Source organism: Electrona antarctica, assembly GCF_951216825.1.
Source record: "Electrona antarctica genome assembly, chromosome: 22".
NCBI lineage: Eukaryota > Metazoa > Chordata > Actinopteri > Myctophiformes > Myctophidae > Electrona > Electrona antarctica.
Window position 1 is genome coordinate 26,472,311 of NC_136805.1, and position 11,698 is coordinate 26,484,008.

Sequence of the window (11,698 nt, forward strand, 5' to 3'; positions counted from 1 at the left end):
AGAGAGAGAGAGAGAGAGAGAGAGAAGAAGACAACGTGACACTGGGTGAAGTGAGAAAGGGATGACATTTAACCCCCCCCCCCGTAGACAAGACATACAGGCAAACTCTAACCTGAAAACAAAACAAATCCATTACCATCCATGTCATTGCCTTCCTGTGATACAACAAATTATAAAGGTTAATCTGAGATTATAAGAATCACTTAAAGTATCAACAACAATATACACTATAAACTGCACATTGAAACATCTACAGTACTTCTACTAAAGAACTTGACAGTATTGCCCAGAGCCCTCAGCCCTCTTACTAAAAGTCAGATCTTGATTTTCCAGTTTACTTCCATTGAACAGAACACATCCCATCCACATCTAAACAACATGTGATACCTATTTACATAGTTTGGCCTACAGTATTTACAGAGTGCGGGCTTGCTGTGCTGTGCCAAGAGCAGTACTACCTGTGCGTGTGAGTGTGTGTGTGTGTGTGCGTGCGTGCGTGCGTGCGTGCAAGCTGTGCACGCATGTGTTTGTATGTATGTGTGCAATCCGTAAATGTGTAATGCATATGGAAATAAGCTTTTAGCTATGTGGTGTACGTGTATAAATGTACTGTATGTATTTTCTGTACATATAAACATCGTCAATAAACCTACAGTATCAATCAATCAATCTCTCAATCAATCAATCAATCAATCAATCAAATTTGGCTGTTGCAAACATTTTGTTTACCACTTTCTGTACCTGCAGTACACATTAGATTACGTTCTTATGAAACCACAGCTACTGCTGCTATGTACATAATCTGTACATCATCGCCCTAATAATGACTAATGCAAATAGAGGAACATTTACTCAATTTGGGCCTGATTTTTCAAGCAACCCAGATTCAATTTCTCCTCATTCCTCTGTACATTATGGGGCTGCAGTGGTTCTGGGGGTAGACTGGTTGTCTGACAATTTCAAGGTTCCTAGTTCAATCCCCGGCTTCTCCTATTATCATGTCGAAGCACTAAAACGAATTTCACACACTAATGTAAACCTGCTATAAAGTTGATTCTGAAGTGTCCTTGAGCAAGACGCTGAACCCCTCACTGCTCCAGGCGAGCAAGGTGGTGTCTTCCGTGACTGCATGGCCTCTTACCTCTTTAAAAGGTTTTCAGTGCGTGGACCTCCAGAGAGGGGTAGTGAAATGAATGTGGACCATTCAGACTATGCTTTATGTTTCATGTAACTTCAGGGCCATGATGCACATGTTGTTATTATGACTGAATGGTTATCTATGACTGAATGGAATTTATCAACATATGTTATAAATGATAAATGTGTTTGAAATAAATGCCTCCAATCGAACACAACACTTCCTATGTTTTTACAAAGAAATTAATGTGTCATTCTGAACATATATCTGTACATATTGTATATTATACAGTTTGGAATTATTGATATATGAGAATCTTTTGACATTTACTTGGTTGGCTTTCAGGCGTAGGGGATCTTAACCAACATAGAACAGCCAATGTTGCATTTCATCTCATTAAAAGGTTTTATTGTGTTGTTGCCCTGTTACTTTAACCACACAGAGTACATACAGTAGACTTCATTGTATGCTCCAATCTGACCAATGATCTGTGGTACATGTCGTCATCCTCTCTTTTCCACTATACTAACAAAGAGAAAAGTCCCTTAACAACTTATTTTTCCTCTTCTTATTAAAGGTGTTACTCAACATTTCACCATATGGGGATGTTATTACACCATGGAAAAGGTCCATTAGGATGATTCTGTGGCACATTCAGCTGGAGTCCCTCTGGCAACGGTATAACGATTTAGTTTCCCCTGCCAGGTACAGGACTGGGCAGAGTTCATCTAAGCAGACTTGGCCAATGTCGATTATAAAGGTTATAAAGTGGTAGCTGGTGTCAGAATGCCCTGAGGGACAGAGAATGAGAGATGATGGGGAAATGATGAGAAAGGGGCATCGGGAGGAGACACAGTGAGAAAGTGTGTCAAAGACAGAGCAAGCCAAAGAGAGGGAAACGCAGACAGTAAAGAGCAGATAGCTAGTGAAGAGTGTCAGGGGGTTGGCTAGCGTCCAAAATAACACATTATCAAAAGTGAGAACAGTTGAAAATCAGTCAAGTATAAATTAGTTTTTTTTCTTGGCATTGCCCTTGAGTTACCCCTGTGAGTCTGTGACTAGACTATATCTAATCCGTATAATTTACGTATGATTTTAAATAAAACTGACAAACCCTATAGGGATTCCCTGAAGCCTTTCCTTCTCTCTGACAAATTGTCTTCCTCAAACAAGCAGCCTCTCTCTCACACACACACACACACACACACACACACACACACACACACACACACACACACACACACACACACACACACACACACACACACACACACACACACACACACACACACACACACACACACACACACTCTTCCTCACGTTATTTGTCTCTCAACTGTGTCTTGCATTACAGTTTGCCTCTCTTCTCTCTTTCTCCACCTCTTGATTCAATATGCTTTACAAATGAAGGTTACATGAATGATATACATGTACAGTATATTGCCAAAAGAATGAGGTCAGTAGGCTTTCCGCTGTCCATTAGTGTACGTCCAGGTGGCTGTACAAAGAATTGCAGGGTATGTGTGTGGATGCATGTGTGGATTTGAGGGTCACATGTGACCCTCAAATCCAAAGGAAACAAAATCTGCACCAGGCAATGTATCCTATTGTACCCTAAGATACTGAATGATGAAAAATATGACAAATTCAATAGTGTTGCACACGGTGGAATACTACAAGCGCTTTGGCAATGTGAGGACTTGCTCAGTGGTGGTTAGCAAAAGCATAGTGTGAATGCACACTATGCTGTCAAAGTGCGCATATTTGTGAAATATTGTGAGGATTGGCAAAGTTGTGTGTGTTAGCCTTCTAACGACTAACGGACCAATTTGTATGGGTCACGACTCCATTTTATAATATATTTAAAACGTTTTTTGTAATATATAAAAGTGAAAACAAATGTTATACATTTTAAAACAAACAAACAAATCTAAGAAATTCCATAAAACTAGTGAAAATAGCTGATCTACATACAAGCTCATAACGCGGCACAAAGCAACGCGCTTGTCTAATCTCTCTTTTGGGGTCTCGACCTGAAAGGTTTGGGAACCACTGGCGTAGCTAATCATAAACATCACTCATGGTCATGGCAAAGGAAATCAATCCGCTTAAGAGACTGTCTTTATTTTAATTTTAGATTAAATATCAAGTCAGCTAAGTGTAAGAAAATAAATGGCTCTAGGGATTTATCTTAGACCATGCAGCAGGAGTGTTCCCCCATGGGGAAGCATCTTAAATCTGCAAATCATGACTTTGTTAATAAAGTGTCATTTTAACCAATCTGTATGTTAATATTAATGACTGTGGTGGTGGGAGGCAGTCTCTCTGCTCTACTACAGAGACATTGATTTAGAACATTACTGGTTGACACTGAGGTATTAGTATTACATGAAACAAACGGCCTTCCCATACTGTACAGTATGTATGTCCATTTATTGCTGTCCATTACACCTATAAAAATGGTTTGAATCCAGGGTAGGAAATGTATGAATTGCAGCTTTTTGTTGTTTTTGTGTTTTTTTGTGGCTTTCGCCTTTATTTTAATAATTTTTTTATGGAAGGACAGACAGTCGGCTGACAGGAAATGGGGAGAGAGATGGGGGGAAGACATGCAGTAAGGGCTGTCAGGATCGGGAGTTGAACCTGCGGCACACTGCCAGACTGGATTGCCAGCCAAGGTGCCTGGACCACTGAGCCATGCATGGCCCAGGCCAATTGTAGCTTTACTTTAACAACTACACCATCAGAACCGATGCTGAAAGGATAATAAAATGGAGCTTAAGGCACCATGCCTCTGCCTAGCTGACTGAATGACTTACCAAAGCCATCCCAATATAGTCCTTTTATAGCTCAGCATTCTTTACATTGGATTTGTCTTCACTACAGAGTGACGATTGGTTGTCTGATATGACAATACTGAGGTGTGATTGGCTGTCCGCTGGTTCAGACATGACTGAGATTAGCGGTTATATGCTTAAAACCCCTCCGCCCAATGACAAAATAATCAAGTGAGCAGCTGAACAGCACATGCTTATTATTGTCTCCACCAGGCCGAAGGCATGGGGAGAGAGTATGTTTTGCACTCCGTCCGTGTGTGAGTGTGTGTGTGCGTTCGTCCGTCCGTCCGTCTGTTAACAGCTAATCTCCGGCACCGTTAACCCGGTCGGTGCCAAATTTTGCACACACACTCCCTGGATGCCAACGATGAACCTCTGCCCCACATTTTCCAGAACGGCCTGTTATAGCGCCACCAGGAATCCCGCAAATCGTTACACACTATCTCTATAGTTATGTGTTCAAGCCGGATCTGTCTGGCCTATACAATCTGGCCTATTATAGCGCCACCAGGAGGCCACACCCTGACCTGCCCTGGTGGAGAACTGTGCAACGAGGGGCACTTTATCTAGTTACAAATGAAATTGCAACATCTCTGTCTTGTATTTGTGACATTCAGGTAATTGTTATCATTTGGACCTTGCTGTCTGATGCCACATCTGCATGGCACTTTGGGGAGGATGCTACGTAACAGGCAACTATGAGAAAATTGCACTCAGTGGAACAGAGCAAAGAGAGAGAATGAGAGAGAAAGACAGCCAAGAGAGAGAGAGATGGAGACATGTGAAGGTAATAACACATGTACACAGGCACAGAGAGGTGCAACACAGGTATGTAAAGTCAAGCTCAGTCCTCATCACTCACATTACAAGAATGAATAAATGTACCACTCAACTGAATGCCTAAAAAGAAGAGAATTATTATAAAAAAACAAAACAAAAACAAAACACACACACACACACACACACACACACACACACACACACACACACACACACACACACACACACACACACACACACACACACACACACACACACACACACACACACATATATTCATATATACACACATTTCACATGGGGGTCGGTGCAAGGAGGTCTGGTTAAGGGGGCAATGCACCCTTTTGCACCCCTGTGGCACCGGGTCTGGTGCAACACTGAGCAAGAGACAGAGTCAACCAGAGTCACAAAGTCAACCGTTTTGTGTCAGCCGTCTGGTGACAGAAGTGGGTCGTCGTGGTCACAATAGAACGTCCCCTCAGCCGCGGCCCCCGTCCTACAGTCATGAATAGACCTCCTTACCAGCCATCCCTCTGTTCTTCTGTGTCTCCATCCCTGTATCCTGACCAGCAGCCCCCGTGCTGTGAGTGCCACTACAAGAGTTTCCTCTGTTGGCTGGACATGTATGGGAAGCTAATGGTAATTGCCCACAGATGCAGCATCAAGGGGGAGGATGGTGGGCTGTAGAGAGAGAGGGGACTCTGAAAAGAATATTTAAAGGGGGGAGGTCATAATTGTGGTCTCTTTGAAATAGAGAGGGAGTGATTCAGTATCTCCATAGAGAAGTCTGGATTGTCCACAGAGAAACTTTGGCTGAGTGACAGCATTGTGATGAATGGGACATTGAGGAAGAGTTTCGGAGAATATTTGGCTCCACATAATGGATAGGTTCAAATGTTCTTTTAGGTCACTCTGTTTGCAGTTTGCCACATTCAACTCGTACTGTACCCAAGCGCCAATGGCTTAAACGTGACTGTTCTGTTAAAAAAGAAGGAAGGTTGTGGATTCGAACCCTGCCTGGGGTCGACGTCAGCAAGTGCATGCGGTCGCTACGTGTTCCTAACGCCAAATCAAATGGGTTCAGATCTGAGCCAAGTCTCCTGAGGAGGTGCGTCTGAAGCTGTCCTGGACGGGGTATCTGGATGTAAAAACTAAAAAACTCTAGACGGGCCACTCCAAAGATATTAGTGCAGCTGCGCCCGGCAGCCGGCGAAAACTAGAGTTCTCAACAGGCCCGAACATTAAGGCCCGGCCCTACCTGGGCCCTCATCAAACCCTGTACACTCAAGACACTGCCCCCGATGCCACCCTTAGATCTCCATATATGGAGCTGACATATTCTTACATTCCATATGTTGATCTCACCTCATCAAACCCTGTACACTCAAGACACGCTCCATATATGGCCAGTACAGAATTCATTCCATATGTTGATCTGATCCCCCATGCCAAGCAGTCTGCTGTCACCCAGGCGGATGCGTGCACGCAACCTCGCCCTTTAGGGCGTGGTCGTTTCTCGCCCTCAGGCTGGTTATAGATGATAATATAAAAATCCCATCCTAGATTACTGGAGATGAGCTCAAAAATCTTGATCATTTTGTCTTCTGGCAGGTTACACCCTAACTCACATGGGAGGTGACACATCACATGACAGACATCAACAATCACACTAAATGTCACAGCATCTCCTGAAAGGTGGTAAACACCTGCCCTGTCTCTGTAGACTAGTGATTCCCCATCCCACGATTAGAGCCAGAACGATGCCAGATTTCTGGGTTCAATGTTGATTTTGGAGAGTCCCAGACCACTGATAATCAATGTTTTGACCAATATTTTGTCAAAAATACAAGTAAATAAACACCTTATTTCCTCTTCTATTCTGACATCAAAATTGGATCAGATTGATTTTAAAATATGAATGATATTAAAATATGTTCCAGGTTGCAGCTTCAAAGGTGTTACATTCCAGCTCTTCACTAAAGATAAAACTCAAAACGGAATCACTCTTTAAAACACATTTTAATTGAAGTATATATTGGAGCACAATACAAGCCAATTTGCAATGAACATATTATGCATTGTCTGTCTGAGTTCATAAGGTCTGAGTTAAAAAATAAGCTTCCGTGTCAGACTCAGAACTAACTTGTTTTATCTCACAATGACAAACTCAGTCTAAAGTGACTGAACTAGTAATCTGATTCATGAAAGTACATTCTTTTCCAGATGTTCTAACCATATTTGTTATCAAAACCCTTGTCAAAGCTCTATGCATAATTCATAACTTGTCCCTGAAGGGAAGTTAGTTTTGGAGCAAGAAAGCTTGAAATACAAATACCTATTACAGATTTTGAACAAAGAAAAACTCCTGAGCACCAGGGCTGTATATGTTACAAAACGATGTTGTGATATTGTTAATGTTGTTATAATATTTAAATTAATATATGAATTGGGCATCCTTTGCAATTTAGACATTTCACAGTTTATTTATTAATTTTGTAAACCTTTGCACATTGTTTTCGTTTGCTTTACCATTCATTGTGTGTCTCAAGCTTGACTTATTCTTATAGCTGCATGCCGAAAGTAGCCAATCAACAATCTCACAATCTGATATTTATACCGGCACGCAGCCACACAACTATGCATAAATGTAAGCATTCCAATAACACTACAATGAATTACAACCCTGAGTTTACCCCAGTTTAAACAAAACCTTGCATGTCCCTTGTGGAGCCATTTAAATTAACTGAGGACATTCCGCCACTGTACACTGCAGCATGAAACATGCCAGCAGATGGTGAACAGATTACAGCTTGTCAACAAAGTGGATTCATTCATGAACATGGTATAACATGAAAACTCTGAGGGGTATGCTACCTCCGAGAAAATGTGTGCTGTGGGAGTGTCTATATGCACCTAACACTACATTTCATTTCATGTTGTGGCAGCACAGGAACAGAATTAAATCTGCTTCCATATTGTCACAAGTGGTTTATTAACCAACATGTCCAAACGTGCTTAGCACAGCAAACTGATCCCGAGAGAGAGAATGAGAGAGAGAGACAGAGAGGGAGAGAGAGAACTGATAAAGAAATTAACAAGCCCAAAATGACAGTCATATTTTACCAGCTGCACGCACACACACGCACGCGCGCACACACACACACACACACACACACACACACACACACACACACACACACACACACACACACACACACACACACACACACACACACACACACACACACACACACACACACACACACACACACACACACACACAGCTATCCCATTGGCTGAGAGGTCGGCTAGAGGCAAAAAGTGTCTGGTTGCCTAGAGACGAGGCAGCCAATCAGGACGATAGGTAGTCAATATACAGCAGCCAATGAGACAGATAGGTCGAATGGGCGTGAAAGACAAGCAGAGAGAACATAGACCTGCTGTGCTTACACAGCAGCTGGTAAAAAGATGAATTGAAAAGTGAAAAGTGAATTGTGAAATAGAGACACCAGAGAACTGAGTTTGAGGAGATGCAAACTGCAACTGCAGGCAGCACACATTTTAACTCACGTGCACACTCTGTACACCCACCAAACAGGAAACTACCCATAATTACGGACAGGAAAGTGACAGGACAAGGAAGAGGTATAGCCTAATGTTTCATCCTGTGTCTTTCTCATGATGTGAGTCAAGTCAATGCAGGCCTGGATTGGCCACAGGATTTGGCACCAGGTCATTTTCTTTTCATGATTATTAGTGAGGACCTATTATATGAAGAAAGATAGGTTGAAAAGTGGTGAAGTGGTCCTTTAATGTAGTAGATGCAGATTTAAGATGCATTTGCAACCTCTGTGGAAGACAGTACTTGGTTTAGACTAGTCATTGGTTAGACCAGTCATTAGTCCTACAACTACAACCTATCTAAAACCCTCACCCTAACCTCCCACGGGGCAGCACACCTAAACCTAACCTTTAACCCATGTCTAACCAATGACTTTAAGGGCTCCATCTTGCGCCACCCCTTACCCCTTATCCCTAAACTTATTTGCCATTTTTTACTATTTTAAAACATTTAAAAATAGTTCAACTAGCCAATCTACATCGACATGTTGTTAGCTTGTAGATCGGATATTGGCAAATAAGTTTAGGGATAAGGGGTAAGGGGTGGCGCAAGATATAGGGCTATGTATGCACCCCCTGCTACTGCTCACCCATGGAGTATACCGACAGCCGGTGCTGCTTGGTGGCCCTTCCCATGAAGCTACCGGGAAGAGAGGCGTTGGACTTGGCCTTCTAGCGGTGTGTCCGTCCACTGTCAGAACAACAGTGGGTGGATTTTGGGCCCATGGGATCAGCCACGCTACGGAGAACGATATGACACCGGGCGGCAATGCAGGAGTGGACTGGGCACTGGGAAATTGTTTCCTCTGGTGGTCCAGCCTGAGACATACCCGCAGACTGGTTGTTGGAGGGGGGTTCGAACCTCTAAGGTTCGAACTTAGGATGGATAATGCCTACACTACTTGTGCACATGGAATGCTGGGTGACATGACATTCTTGTTGTATCGTGACTGAGGACATATGCCTTGATTTTGTGGATTTAACTTTGCTGCACCTGAACTATTATGTCCTCGTATGCAATTTCCTCTGTGTGGACATAAATAAATTGTTAAAATGTCTGTGTGTGTGAGTGAGTGAGTGAGTGAGAGAGAGAGAGAGAGAGAGAGAGAGAGAGAGAGAGAGAGTGAGTGAGTGAGGGAGTGAGGGAGTGATTGAGTGAGGGAGCGAGGGAATTAATTAAGGAATGAAAAAGAGAAAGAGAGCGAGAGGGGGCAGAGAGCAGGGAGGAAGAAAACCACCTGTTCCTCTCACTTTCGCCAAATTCGCCAATTAGTTTTGGTTTCTAAATCACCACCACCTGGGCTTTTTTTTGTTTTGTTTGTTTTTTGCAGCTCCAACATTATAGCCCCAATCTAATGAACTGACTAGAGTCTGGAGACAGAGACACATACTGTTCATAATAATATCTAGATAGCCTGTAGTAATGTACATGTACATGTACATAATTTAATTGACTGGGGCTGTCAACCTGCCTCGGGAGACCGCACCCAAATAGCGAGCGTGACGGCGCGAGTGCTGTCACACGTGCTTGTCACCGTAGTGTCAGCACAGGCTGCACAGACCTGCCCTTAGAACCGAAGGAGGACGGAGCCTGACGGAGGAGACGATTTAAGAAGTGCAATTCAATGCTGTTTGCCAAAATTGTAGCCTATTAAAATTAATAACGAGAATTGCTCGAGTTTAGTATAGCATTAGCTAATATAATCCATGATGCCTTACCTTTAAATGGGCTCTCCGCGCCTTCTTTGCAGCCGACACACCGGCGGCACGCAGCAGGAACGAGCAATGTGTGAGACTGTGAGTAAAATATACCGATCACTTCATCATAACACACACACCTATGCAACACCGCTAATAGTATATCCTAGTATTGAGAGAATATGCCCAGGATGCAGGCACTCCAGGCAGGAGGCGTCCACTTCCTCCCTATGTGGCAAAATCCAGACAACGTTCCATGAAACGTCTCTTTATGGCGGTCATGAGCCTCTCTTCAACAGCTGTCCTCAGCAGCAGCAGCAGCAGCAGCAGCGCCGGAGCCCGGGACTCAGGACATGGTCTGTCAGTCTCTGTCCGACGTCCGTACTCCGTAGTAAACGGGACGGAGGGAGGGAGTCGCTCTTACCAGACCCACCAACGTTCACCTGTCCAACGTCTCCCTCTAGCGGGATTTGATAGGCCTACTATTGAGGCAGGTCGCTGCCCTCTAGTCGCTGCTAGGCTGACTGCTGCTTCACACATGATATGAAGCTTTAATGTACATGTTATGATATGAGGTTATTTTTACTGGAGTATTTCCAATGTTCAGTACTGTACTTTTACTTCTAATCCACTATAGCCTAAGCCTATAGGCTACATCTCAGAGGGAAATATTATATTTTTACAATTTGAAATGTTTTGTTACTAGTTACTTTGAATATTTTAATTATTATTATTACAAATGTATGTATTAACCACTTATCCTAATTTCGGACATTTGAAAATAGCCCATCTGCTATTTTCAAAAGATAATACATGGGAATGGGACATTCTGCACAGTGAGTACTTTCCACTTTTAATGCTTTAAGTAGGCATTTTCATACCAATGCTTTTGTACTTTTACTAATTTTTGATTTACCAGACTTTTAGTTGTAGGCCTACAGAGTGCATTGCAGTAGCCTATTGATACTTTTACTTAAGAAAAACATTTGAGTACGTTTTCCACCACTGGTTTTGGGTAGCTATAGCCTACAGCAGGTTAGGTTATGATAGCCTATAGCCTACTACATTAGCAGTTCTTCATCAGCTGTTTGTTGACAGGGTGTGTCAGGTGTGTCAGGGTGTGTAGTGTAGACAACCCTTCTGGCTGTTAGTTAGGTTACCCATGTCTTACAACTCTATAACCTTTGATAAAGTGTCTGTACTGTTATCAATCAATCAATCAATCAAGAAATGTGGTTGAGGGTTGTATTGTATCTATACACTAGGCCACGCCATATACAATAAATATACATACTAGGCTCTGTGCATGGGTTGACTCCTGTCCGGGCCCCTCCTACGCCGCACCAGGTCCAGCACCTGACTCCCAGCACTAGGCACTTAATTCAGGAGTGGTGGATTCTCGAGCCGTAATGGTTCTGCAGGCACCCCCTAGCCCATGGTGGTGCCGCAGGCTCCGCTTGCGGCTTGAATGGCCCTCCTAAAGGCCTCACCGTGGGTTGTTGGGCTTCTTCCTGAAATGAAATGAAATGAAATGAAATGAAATGAAATGAAATGAAATCTATATTTACCCAGGGTATCTGGGCTAAGCTCAAGAACTTGTTTCCAGCCAGGCCCTGCTCATAGA

At 43.1% G+C, this 11,698-nt stretch overlaps 1 protein-coding gene across 1 annotated transcript in view; it reads right to left on the bottom strand.

Moving 5' to 3' along the window:
• Nucleotides 1–10,387, bottom strand: part of LOC306914869 (inactive rhomboid protein 1-like) — a 60,266-nt gene extending 49,879 nt beyond the window's left edge. The window contains exon 1 of the mRNA XM_079492088.1: nucleotides 10,096–10,387. The gene's annotated coding sequence lies outside the window, so the exon portion shown is untranslated. The remainder of the gene's footprint in view (nucleotides 1–10,095) is intronic.
• Nucleotides 10,388–11,698: the final 1,311 nt, after the last annotated feature.